Source organism: Crocodylus porosus, unplaced genomic scaffold (assembly GCF_001723895.1).
Source record: "Crocodylus porosus isolate Cpor-Errol unplaced genomic scaffold, CroPor_comp1, whole genome shotgun sequence".
NCBI classification, from domain to species: domain Eukaryota; kingdom Metazoa; phylum Chordata; order Crocodylia; family Crocodylidae; genus Crocodylus; species Crocodylus porosus.
The window spans coordinates 29,247,755-29,259,347 of record NW_017728913.1 but is presented as its reverse complement, the minus strand read 5'-3'; the positions used below and the strand labels follow the sequence as shown (position 1 = coordinate 29,259,347).

Here is an 11,593-nt window from a genome sequence, read left to right as displayed (position 1 = left end):
TAAGAGATGGAGGCCTGGGCAGTGTGAGTGGAATTTAGGCTGCTATCCTGCACTACAAGATAGTTGTAGTGCGGGATAGCAGCCTAAAAACTATCTCTTGCAGATCATTATCTGTGGTAGGTTGTAGCTGTGCTATCCCACCTTAGTCCTAAAAGAGCAGATCTTCAGATTCTCAGGGGGAGTCCACCTGTTAAGTAGATCACCTTCTCAGTGACTGACACAATATTAATGTGCTGTGTTCACAGGCATCTTTGCTAGATGACATTCCTCATGTTCTGCGCTTCAATAGCTTTGTCTAGAGGTAAGGAATATATGGTGCATTACCAAGATCTTCAACTCAGAAGGTGATGTACTTAACAGGTGGACTCCTCCTGAGAATCTGAAAAGCTGCTCTTTTAGGACTGAGGCTGGCTTTGTAAGGATACATATAAATTTAAAAAATGGGGAGAGACTTGCAAGAGACAGTGCAACGTCTACATATAGTATAAATACACAGGAAGAGGAAAGTCAGGAAAATAAGAACAGAAGAGAAAGGAACATCAGAGGGTGTAATATGTATACTGATCCTTCCTTCCATCCCTGTGACAAGGTATTTAGCAGAACTCACAGATTTGTTGGAATCAGATAGGGCTGTACCAGGAGTTCTGCTGTGGCCTCTGGGCTCCCAACTATGCACCTTAGCACCAACACCACCCAGCCCCATGTAGACAGTACATTTAGAGAATGGACTATGTAACCTGGCATGGAAGTCAGGTGATGTTTGAGATAAATGAGATCTTTGTACACTAGTACAAAACTGAGGACCAGAAACTACTGGTGCAAGTCATGAAACCAGGTGTAGGAGAGAAACATACTGAAATAAAAATGATGGCAATTCACTTAATCAAGAGTGTGTACTGTTTAGGAAAGATAGAGATAAAGGTGTAGAGGTGGCGAAGCAATACGAGAAAGATGCTGTAAATTGTACAAAAGCAAATGACAGCAAGGATAAAATAATCAGCTTGGGTCAAAATCACTTTATAAAAGAAGTTCTATTGAGAAACTGGCATAGATTCCTAACATCAGATTTGGCATGGATAGACATCTCTTTAGAGAGAGAGAAAGAGACAAATATTGAAAATTGTCATTAGGATGTCATTTAACTTTCCAGGCAGAGACTGGAAAACAAAATGTGGTATTGAAGCCATGTTTATACAGCACCAACTCTGTTGGATAGGACATGTCATAAATATGCCTGACAACCAGGTCCTATAGGTCCTATATTCCCAAGACACTGATGGTCACTGCTGTAGAGGTGGGCCAAAGAAGAGATTCAAGGACACCTTGAAAGTCAATTTGAAGAAATGTTATCTTAACATTTTGAAAATACTCAGTTTACTATAGAGGTAGATAGATGAGAGAGACAAAGGGAAAGAGCTGTGATCTGACATTACCAGATCCCACTCCTTCCTGGAACAAGTCTGCAGGTGAACAAACAGATGTTGGATTGGCCTCCTCAGCCACCTCTGGACTCCAGACAGGATCTTATGTACCAAGCAAAAAGTACTGACCATATAGAAAGGCTCCAAAATTACCTGAATAAAAAATGCCTCAAAAGGATGTTAAGGGGAAAGAAAGAGCCTACAAGGAATGGAGAAACAGATTGATTAGCAAGAAAACTATAAATTGGAGGCCAAAAAGTATAGAGATAAAGTGAAACTTGCCAAAGTCAAACTGAATTTCCTTGAAAAGAAAATTAAAATAAATAACAAAATATTTCTTATGTATTAATATATCAATTTATTCATTTATTCAGTTTATATGGCACTCTTCCCAGCAAAAGGTCGGGGTAGCTTACAATAAAAAAACAGAATAAATTAAAAACAGGAAAGGAACAAGAGGACCAGAACAGTTTAAAAGGGAACAAGAACATCAAGTTAGATCAGACACTCCATAAATCAGATGTTCCTACTTTTGTTTGGTGAGTGCTTGCCCAAATAGGAGGGTATTACCAAATCTTGATAAGATGTCCAGGCTCAGGCTCTAGCTTGCTTCAAGAAGGAGGAAGTTCCACATCTGAGGAGCAACTGCAGAGAGCAACCTCCCTTGTATTTTCCAGCATGCTGACTTGGTGTACTGATAGTAATCGTAGGAAGTTGCTGTCAGCTGACCTCAAGGATTGAAATGGGGCACAAAGGAAAAGGCAATTCCTTAGGGTGCCTAGACAGTTTAGAGCCTAATAGGTCAAAACTAGCACCTTGAATTTTGCCCAGAAAGCTATTGGGAGCCAGTGCAGATCCTGGAGCACTGGAGTTATGTGCTCCTGCTGAACGGCCCCTGTCAGAAGGTGGGCACTGCATTCTGCACTAGGAGCAGCTTTTGGATAGTCTTCAAGAGTATCCATACATAAAAAGCATGTTTCAGTAGTCTAGTCTTGAGGTTACAAAGGAACCGATGACAATGGCCAGATAAGTCTGAAAGAAAGTCACAGGTTTTCTACCAAGTACATTTGGTGAAAGGCATTCCTAGCTGTGGCCATCACCTGAATATCCAGGTGAACAGAAGATCCAGGAGCACCCCAAAGCTGCAAACCTGAGTGAGAACAGAAGGCTGGAGTGCATCAATGATAACTGTCCCAGTCCCCAATAAATCACGTGGTTTGACTAACCACATTACCCCTGTCTTGTCTCTTCAGTTTCAGTTGGTTCACCTGCATCCAGTCCACAGCCACAGCCAAATACTGGGAAAGGACTAAGAATGCAGGGCCTGGGTCAGAACAAAAGAAAAGGTAGAGCTAGATGACATTAGAATACTAGCATCACTTGCTTCAAATCTCTGCATGGTCTTATCCAGCAGCCTCATTTATACATTGAACAGGAGAGGCAAACAGGATGGAATACTAGGGGAGACACAAGAAAGGACCCAAGGAGGTGACATGCACTTACCCATCACCACTCTTTGGGACCTCCCACAAGGAAAAGAAAGAATCAACTTAGAACTGTCATACAACTGTCATACATTAAAATTTAGGTCATGTAAATGCTTTATCAGCACCCCGTGACCAACTGTTAATGTGCTGAAAAGTCAGAATACTGGAAATGGCACAAGAAATAGAAGCTCTAGTAGCAAGGAGAATAACTAATACTTCTACTTAAGACAGGGAAAAAACCCTCACTGAGCAATAAAAACACTCAGTAGTATGCAGGGCTTTAGAATAAATTTTGAAAAAAGGAATAATTAAAGAAAAGGAGGTAAACTGAAAATAAGGTAAAATCAACTTAGGTTTATCATAGAACATGCCAACCTAACTTTGATGAGATTGCTTATGTTTGATAAAGAGGAATGTGGCTAATTTAATCATTCATGTAGATGTGGGGAGACCAGTAGATGTGGTATATCTTGATTTTAGCAAGACTTTTGATACAGTCTTGCACAATGTTCTCACAGGCAAGCTAAGGAAGTACAGACTGGATGAATGGACTGTAAGGTGGATAGAAAACTGCCTGGAGCATCTGGCTCAGAGTAGTACTCAATGGCTCAATGTCTAGTTGGCAGCCAGTATCAAGTGAAGTGCCCCAGATCATTCCATCTTTAAAGGTGGAATCTTATTTAAGGTGTGGTTATCAGCAATGGACTTGCTTATTTTATATAATCCAAATGAAGTGAATCATTTTTCCAGACGGGATTTTGTATTTGTTCATTAGCTTGCCAGTGAGGTCCATATTTAAATGTAAAAATACTTATTTTTGTTTATGAGATAAAGGTGTGGTCTGAGCACATATGATCCCAGCAGGGTGTGGGGCCCAGGGCAAAGCAACCTGCATGGGGCCTCTCTTCCCAGCCCGCGGCACACTTATGCCAGGGAGTGAAAGCGCCAGAACACCGAACGCAGCAGGACTGGTGGTGGCCAGAACTTTCAGCCAGAACAGGCAAAGAGCTGTCCAACCCACTGGGCAGGGTAATCTGCAGGCGCAGCCTCTCCACCCAGCCCTGTGGGGCCCCCCAAAGCATGGGGCCTGGGGCTGTTGCCCCAATTCGCAGCCCCCACCAGGGACAGTCCTGGGTCTGAGCATGGGATTAAACCAGAGAAGGTGCTGCCTCAGACTGTGGCCTTGAGACCAAGCTGAGAACAAGTGATAGTTTTCTTGGTTCTAAAGTACTGTGCTTCTAAAGAGATAATGATTAGGGAAAGACTCAAACGAACCCACAAGACCTGAATATCCCCAAACTTTGGTGTCTTCAGGCCACAAGACCTGGTCACAAGACCTGAATATTTCCAAACTTTGGCTCTGAATTGCTGTCATGGGCTGAACTACATTCTGGACATCTCTGAACTTTGTTGAGGTTTGCTGCTGTAATTAAACATTGTAGCTCAACTACTTGCTAGTAGTAATTTGCTCATAAGACATAAGGGGTGAAATGAGGTTTAATTAGATGATGTTTATAAATGACTTCATAGATTGAAAAAACACTATAAATACTAGGGATTATTATCATAGCAGTTATTCATTTCACTGGTCATAGTTTTGTAAATATTTAACTAATCATTCACTTGTAAAGACCACTGTTTGAGTTATGTCTCTTAAACTGTTCCATTTATGGCATTCAGGATTAAAAAGAGGTGTGAAATCATAAAACTGCTTGGAAAACTGAAAGCAATTATCTGAGAACTGAAAGCAATTATTGGACAATGATGTTACCTCTAATCAGTCTAGATCAAATTTGCAAAGTCAGAGGAATAAATAATTGTATTCTGATTACCTAAAACATGATAAATTTAGTCATCAGAAAACTTAAACTAAGGAAAAACAGGGTCTGAGGTAAAAAAGGAAAAATCATGCATTAAACTACACACTTCCTTACTCGCTTTCCAAAGCAAGGAAAAGCAGGACAAAAGAAAAGCAAAGAGAATGGTCATACTTTGTTAGATTAGGATTGCATTTGGCCAGTTGTTCAGTGATTGTGTGTGAAGTTTATTGTCAATTATTTTGGGCTTGTTTGGTCTCTTTCATTTCTGATGCATTTTCTAAGCAAAAGCAGGAAAAATATTCTGAACACATAGTTACACACATATATCTCTGTCTGATGATTAGACTGTCAGTTTGAAGAACAGCACTAATAGATCTGTAACGAGATGAGAGTTTGTGCAGGGTGATCCTTTGCTACTGACTCCTAATTTTTTTTTTGAATCTGGAATTATTTATATAACAACATAGCTTTGATTATACACAATTTAACTTGTATACAATTTTTAGCTGAGGAGCAGTACAAACTCATGAACAGTTATATTTATTGCTTATGTTCAGATGTTATGACTATGAATCATAGCTGACCATAGCTTCACAACATGCAGAGATTAGTTTACAGGAAATTAAATCAGCAGTGCTTGCACACTAATGCTTGTTCAAGACTTCTTACAACACTAGAAGGCAGACAGTTAAGACTAAGGACTTTGCTCACCCTTCCTACAGGCAACAACCTGGCCAAACGCTTAGCCCTAGGAAGAGATGGGTTTTAGGGCTGACAATGTTTTCCCAATGCAAATCAGGAGCAACTTTAAAGATATGTAGTAGCCCTGCAGAGGACATTTTCCAGGGAATTTTGTGAACAAGCACCTCTCTGATGCATGCTGACAGTACTGTCCATTTTGGTGTTGTAGTGACTGGCTATGGCCATGCCAAAAAAACATTATACATGCCTTATGCTGCTGTCAGGCTTCTGACCCACACCATCCAGCAGGAATATCCACTGCTAGGTATCTACTACCTGGATTTTGACATCATCAAAGAGAAAAAACAAAGGAGTGAAAGACACTTTTTAAAAAAAGTACTTAGGGCTTCCTCTTCCAAGCCCTGAATACAGATAACCCATGAAGGACTTGAAGTCATTAAATAGTAATATTCTAAATATGATATAAAAGGAAGCATTTCTGATTAACTTTAAAAGCCTATTATTTGTAGCAGTATTTGAGAGAGAAGTAATGGATACACAAGCATTCTGGGCAGACATAAGCAAGTAGGACAAACAAATGCTAAACTTTCCATTAGAGCATGATTGCTGTGTAAGGTCTGATCCAAAGCCCATTAAAATGAAAGGAGAAGTACCCTTTGATTTTTTATCAGAATTTGAGTAAATTTCATGTGACCTGTTTTAAGATCCTACCTTGTACTTTATGAAGACAACACTAAAAATTAGGCCAGCCAAAATAGCTATCCTTGTAAATCGCAGAGTGTAAAGAGGAAAAGAGAGGATGTAAAACACACAAGCAGTAAAATGGTACAGTACTTTTAAACACTTCCTTTCTAAAGATACAATAAGCAAGATAGGGCTAGGGAGGAAGCAAAGCACTAATTGAACATCAGCACTGTACCTAAACCTTTGCTGTTACACCAAGAAACACAGGAGACCAGGGTGTGACGTCTGAAGCCACAAAATATGAAGGACAAGATACTCAGAGGTGAAGAGTGATTTTGCATATCTTGGTTTCTTTGATGCTCAGCATGAGATGCCCTTTAAAGAGATTTGCTTTTAGAGGTTGGGTGCCAAACATTTTCTTGAAATAAGACTCTGGTTAAGGCATCTAAAATAGGCTTTTGAAAATGAAACCACTCAGAATTACTAATGATTTTTGTAACTCTTGGCCAACATTCAGAATTTTTTTTAAGTCTTCTTCATGACACTAAGAGCGAGTGAGTGGTGGCAGGGCATGGAGGGCTGAGAGGGGGTGTGGGGGGTATGGAAAAAAGGAGGCTTACAACAGCACATTTACTTTTTGGAATAACTTCAGTAAAGCACCTCAAGGCTCTTTTGATTTGTTGTTCTGCCTGTCTTTAAGACTTACATTATGTATAACAATGAAATCTGCCAGCAAGAACTAATGATCTTGTGTGTTAGAACAAATGTAAAACCAGTACTATTCGTCTTTTTGATGTCTTAGACATGCCTCTTATTTGCTAAAATATGTGAGTTTATTTAAGGAGAGAATACAAAGGGGTTGGTTTAATTTTGAATCTAAACCAAATGAATGACTAGCTGCAACCTAGTCTGTATGGTATGCAAAAGCAAGCAAACAAACCTAGTTAGAATAGAGTGCTATTGACTTTGCTGATACTGTTGTTACACTTTCTCAAATCTCACCCTTTCAGCTCATGTTTCCTTTGGAGTTCCCATATGACATTTCCTATCATTGACACATCCTGCTTCTGAAATGTGCCTATGTTTCAACAACTGTTTTCTATCTCCACTCATTTGAAAGAAACATGGACGTATCAGGTATGCCTAGACACAGCAGAGGAATGTGCATGGCAGATGTACTGCATACATTATAACACCAACTTTGCTAAAAGGTTGTGGTTTGGATTTTTTAAATGTTTTTGTTAAATTACATTGTGAAAATTCCTTAAAGTTGTCCAGTTTCAGATGAAATTTCTTTGTTAATTGTCATTTTCTTGAAGGATACAGCAAAGTGCTGAATGGACTAAAAATGTATATGGATACCTTCATCAAAATCATGTTACTTGTGCAATTCACAAGGCCAACAAGCTATTAAGCACTAGTTAAAACCTTAGAGTAAATGTCCTATAGGGAAAATTGGGCATTTGCACAAAAATGACATTCACTCTTATTAACATGCACATAAATGAATTGTATAACATTCTTCTGCTTGATTTGAGAGCCAAATGAAGGGTAAATAATCTCAGTACCCATCAGAAAAAAAGAAATGGTATTTCCACATGTTATAGTTTTACACAGCAGATTTCTCTTTTTTACTAGTTTTTCAAGGTTGGTGGCTCAGCTTTGGTAAAAAAACTCATGAGTTATATAAAATAATTTATTTGCTGACACAAAGTACATAAATTAGATGCTAATAAGATTTACTATGAAAGTTCTGCATAACCAGTTATACTGCACCCATCTCACAGCATTAGACGTCCATGCAAAGACTTGTTTAGGATTACTAATAATGTAACTTTTTAAAAATTTAACTTTAAGAGCTTTTTTGACTTATCTTTTCATAATAAGACAGTGATTATGTAAAGTTATAAAGCAGTTTGCCTGCAAAGGTTTGTGGGTTTTTTTAATTACTTAGTTATTTACTTAGCTAATTTAATTGCTTAGCTATTTTGGTGCCATTTGTGTCTGAAAGATATAAGGCCTTAATTCAGAAAGACATGAAAAAGAAATGTTCAAGAGTTAATTCATACCACCAGTAGAGTTTTTCTTCTTGGGGATATAAAGTATTGTGGGCTTGGAGATGAAAAGAATTACAAGATTTAGGAAGTGGTAGACTCTAATTGGAGGCCAAATTTTGGCTGTGATCTTACAGGCTAGATACATTCAAAAAGCCCAAAGCGGAATTAATCTAAGTTGCATGGTTTTCTGTAAGTAATGTAGTTCAGATCTCCTTTCCGTGGTGGGAGTGCAAGAGGGGGTTCAAATCTAGACTGGGTTTTGCCATTTTTAAACCAGCCTGTGTGTGCTGAACTTCTGTCCTGTTACAGGTAGAGGCTGGTTTCCAGTTACACATACCAGTAAAAGTGTAATGTCTGTACCTGGCCACAGGCTTTACAACCTTGAGTAGTCTCATTGAGCTCAATGGGACTACTCGCATGCATGGTATCTAAGTCTTTGCAGGATCAGGGATTTGATTATAAAGTGAGAAATACAAATGGAAAAAAAATTGCAAAGAGAACCAGGGAAAATACAAAGAATCTGGCAATTGGATGTCGTGGCCTGGTTTACTTTTGGAGAATTAAGAGGGAGCCCTTACCTGCAAGTCAGAGAATGGAATAGCTGGATCGAAATATATTTCAACCGAGCCCGTTTATGATAACTACTGAAGGCCTGGTCTGTTCCTTGATAACCTACTATGTTTAGAATTGTGGCATTTATAACCAAGTTCAGCATTTTCCAGTTTCTTCAAGCTAAAAGTTTAAGATACTCCTTTTGGTGGATATTTACATTTAGGTTAACAAAGGATAAATGTGCACTTATCCTTAACTTAAAGTTACATTATACTGTGGTAATTTAGCATTGAAATTGCTTTTTTCTCTTTCTCTTTGTAAAGTCAAGTCAGTAAAAGCAATTCTCCTTTCTACAGTTACAGGTATATTAAAATTTTTTTCTATAGGATGATGTTGTCTTGCATAACATTACCATGTTTAAACTCAAAATGATAACACTGTTCTGTATAGCGTTGTATTTTTGGAATACATGTGTGGCATTAGCTGTGCAGTTGCATCTGAACAAGTGTAAAAGGTCTGGTAAGATGTCCCTGGAAGACTGAAGGCTCAGTAAAGCATTATAAACATATATTCTCTAATTATTTACTGTCAGCTAAACCATTTAACTCCCACTTGGCCCTCACTGAAGTGCAATATAGATTTTCTTGAAAATAATAAAGATTTCTTAGTAGCTTTATAGATAACTTTAGCAAAATGTTTTACTGGTGCACAGTATGCATCGCATATTTTGTGTTCCTTTCCTATTGTTCTTTTTAATCTTTATATGCGGCTCTTTAGTCTTTAACGCTCTTTACTTTTTTCTTTCAGCTGCATATGAAGTAATCACTTTTTATGGGGAATAATTTCCAAAGCAACGTATTTGGAGACCCTCAGGAGAGGAGTATGCATGCCACCCTCACTCTGGCTGATTATTGACTGTTGCTTCTTGGGTAGTCACACTATAATAGCATGAGTAAAGATGGCAGAATCTGCTCAAGTCATTCCAGTTTATTTTGAGACCAAATACCCTTTTCAGAAGTAAAGGAAATATAAAATATCTGCACACTTTAGCATATATTTTAGAAATACTGGAACAAAAATTCCTTGTGTCACTAACACTCCAGTAACACTGCTGACATCCAGCGAAAAGGCAGCATGTGGGGAATGCAACCCCATTCTTTCACACGACCAGGATTAGAGCAAATGTACTGCATTACTTTCATTAGCAACATGTGGCTTAGAAAGGAGTTCTTTTTTAACCCTAGCTTCAGAAAAACAAGGTATCACTACCCCATTTCTATTACAGCAGCTTCCAATAAAAGGCAGCTTTAACTTGAGGATGGCTCCAGTTCTGCTTGGAAGGAACACAGCACAATAGTACTGTCTGTCTGTCTCTTTTTATTAATTATCCCCCCCAGGCTGCCAAAAGTCTTGCTTCCTCCAGGAGTTAGAGCAGCCTGGCCCTTACTCCTCCTGCTCAGGCAAGTGTTTCCTAGCAGATCTCATGCCCAGCGTCTCTCATCAAGTAACTGATTTGGAACCCACAAGAAGTTTAACCTCAGGCCTGCCAGGTTCCTTGGTGCCCGAGTTACTTCAGGGCTGAAGGATGGGCATCTGCCTTAGGGCTTAGGGTGGCTGGCAGAAGTGATGAGAAGAGGCTTTAGGCGCTCCCAGGCCTCAGCAGGGCTTAGAGAGGGTTGTGAACCCTTTAGGATTGCCCTGGCAATTCCAGAAATTAGATATAAATCTCCGGGAGACTGCTGAGAGTCACCCAGGAGACAAATGATAGGGCATTCATTAAAATAAATATTAAACATTGAATTTGATGTATACAGTAGTCCAGTGTGTTTTTAAAATATAATAGTTATGTGCCTTCTGGATGTAATGACTCATTAATGTCATGATGTCAGGTGATGAAACCTCCTGCAATAGATTCAAATAGAGTGGGCAACCCTAGGCTTAGGGGACTGGACCCAGGGGTGCGGGAGGTGTGGGGTGGGGGAGGGGAGAGGAGGGGAGGGCTGTGTTTCTGTGGGTCTGCCTGTGTGTCGATGAGTGTGTGTGTCTGTGGGGGTGGGCCTATGAGTATGTCTGGGGGAGGTGTCTGTATGTTTATGAGTGTCTTTGTGTGTGTGTGTGCACGCATGCCCTGGAGGGGGAGTCTGTGAAGTGTATGTATGCGTGCACACGTGTGTACCAGTCTGTGCATGTGTGCCTGTCTGTGCATGTTAGTGCGTGTCAGTGTGTCTGAGTGTGTGCGTGCATGTGTGCCTAGTAGTAAATGTGTGTGTCTGAGTCTGAGTGTGTCTGCATCTGTGTCTGAGTGTGCCCATGTGCCTGTTTGTGCACGTTAGTTAGTGTGTGTCAGCGTGTATGTGTGTCTGAGTGGGTGCGTCTGTGCATGTCTGTGTGTGCGCGTGTCTATGCATGCATGTGAGCATCTGTCAGTGTGCGTGTGGGGTGTGTGTGTGTCTGTGCACGTCTGTGTGCACGGGTAGGTGTCTACGAAGTGTCTGTGCGTGTGGGTGTGCGTATGTCTGAGAGTGCCTGCATGCCTGTTTGTGCACGTTAGCGTGTGTCAACGTGTATATGTGTCTGAGTGTGTGTGTACATGTATGCTCAGTACTAACGCACTACATTTGCGTGTGTCAGTGGGTGCACTATGCATGCGTCTGTGCACGTATGTGTGTGCATGTCTGTGAGTGTGCGCGTCTGTGTGTCTCTGCATGTGTGCCTAGTAGAAATGCACTATATTTGCGTGCGCCTGTGCACGAATGTGAGTGTGTGCCTAAGTGAGTGCGTGTGCGTGTGCGTGAGTGAGGGGGCCGGTCCCTGCCCCGGGCAGAGGCGAGCGGCTGCGTGAGGCGGCGGCGGCGGCCCCGCTCCGCACT

General features: G+C 40.4%; 1 long non-coding RNA gene across 1 annotated transcript; it reads right to left on the bottom strand.

Annotated features, from left to right (window-relative positions):
- Positions 1 to 1,842: 1,842 nt before the first annotated feature.
- On the bottom strand, positions 1,843 to 9,561 carry LOC109309772. Its single transcript, XR_002101036.1, has 3 exons — positions 9,550 to 9,561; positions 8,465 to 8,466; positions 1,843 to 2,299 (listed from the first exon to the last, which is right to left on the bottom strand). It is a non-coding gene; the product is annotated as an uncharacterized LOC109309772 (long non-coding RNA).
- Between the last annotated feature and the right edge of the window lie 2,032 nt (positions 9,562 to 11,593).